Raw genomic sequence first — 1,891 nt, 5'->3', positions numbered from 1 at the left:
CCTGCACAGTTCTGCAACATATTATATATAAGTTATAACAACAACTCTTTGACGACCTCTGTCCACTGGTGAGCGCGTTGGTAGCTCAAGCCGGGGGTCGCGGGTTCGAATCCCGCCAACGGAACAAAAAAAAACAAAGTTCCTGGGTCATGGATGTGTATTAAATATGTGTATAATATAATAAAAATCTTAAATATATGTTTACTATAAAAGTATTAAATATATATCCGTTGTCTGGTACCCGTAACACAAGTCCTTCAGGTACTTACCACGGGGCCAGACTGACGTGGTGTAAAGCGTCCATAGATATTATTATTATTATATTATTATACATGATACACGCTCCGGTTTACCTGAACAGTTGACCTTCAGACAAACCTGTCAGGTACACCCTAGCGTGTATGGCCTGCTTTAGACGTCACCCCACTACGCGACACTATATTATCATTTATCACTTTCCTCCTAAAAGAAACGTTTCTTGGACTTCCGCGAATATTTCAAGACTAAAATTAGCCAAGTCGGTTCAGCCGTTCTCGAGTTTTAACGAGACTAACAAAATTTAACATTCATTCTATTTATACAGGGTATAACAAAACTAATTGATAATACTTTAGAGTTTAGGGTATGTATAGGTCCCCCTATTATAATATAGAGTTTACTGTAAAAGTGGCAGCGCTGAAAGAGTAACTCTTTTTTTTCCCTTGGTATGGAAAAATTTAGGACGCGGGGGCGCTAGCACATACATTTTTATATTAACAACAATATAAAAATGTATGGGCAAGTTTTATAGTAACAAAAAAAATTGCAGTGAACTCTATAACTATAAGGGACACATAGTACACATCCTAAACTGCAGGGGTCACCAATTAGTTTCGCTCGGAGTCTATTTAAAGGAAAGAAATGACCTTCGCGCTCCGAACATTTTATAATAAAAAAATATTAAAAGTAGGTAAATACGGAAATTACAAATTATTTACATATCAATAAGAGAAGAGACAATTTTATTGATTGTTTTGAGCGAAATTGGTGCAAGCTATTGACATTAAATCCTGAAGATGTTCAATTGTTCATCAATCATCAGTAAGTCGAGACCGAAATAATTTTAAATTCTTAACGAAGTTCACCTTCGAAAATACTCGGTCCGCATACAATGGGTCGGTTCGGCGGTCCGGTTGCAGACCGCGGTCCGCCATTTGGTGACCCCTGTCCTAAAGTATGATCACAATGTTTTGTTACACCTTGTATAGATATAGTTGAGTAGAACTAGATAACAAATGTGGCAGCGGGTTTCTGGCACGCTGTACATTGCTCCAAATATTGTGGTCAAACGTAATCCGAATAAGCTTCAAGATCGGAGGCGAATGCTAATGTGAACGTTACGTAGGCTTCTTTTGCACTGGCTAGCCGACTCTGTATCATCGTTAAGAAACTATAACATTGAGAGGATAAATTAAAAAAAAAATGTTTAGGTAGTGTAACGGATGTGACATCAGTCAGCATTTCCTGCCGCCATAGCCGCCATTTTCTCCACCCACTAAGCCAGCATCAGCCACCGCCTGTGGGGCTGGGGATGGAGCTATACAAAATATGCCAGAATTGATTTAAGTGTTTAGTGGAAACTCTGCTCAATTTTCATATTTTTTTTATGAAATAAGGGGGCAAACGAGCAAACGGGTCACCTGATGGAAAGCATCAGAAGAGCTGCAGGTGCGTTGCCGGCCTTTTAAGAGGGAATAGGGGAGGGTAGGGATGGGAAGGGAAGGAAAGGGAATAGGGTAGGGGATTGGGCCTCCGGTAAACTCACTTACTCGGCGAAACACAGCGCAAGCGCTGTTTCACGCCGGTTTTCTGTGAGAACGTGGTATTTCTCCGGTCAAGCCGGCCCATTCGT

Source organism: Aricia agestis, chromosome 11 (assembly GCF_905147365.1).
Source record: "Aricia agestis chromosome 11, ilAriAges1.1, whole genome shotgun sequence".
Lineage (NCBI taxonomy): Eukaryota > Metazoa > Arthropoda > Insecta > Lepidoptera > Lycaenidae > Aricia > Aricia agestis.
The sequence above is the reverse complement of the archived record's forward strand: the minus strand, read 5'-3'. Positions refer to the sequence as shown.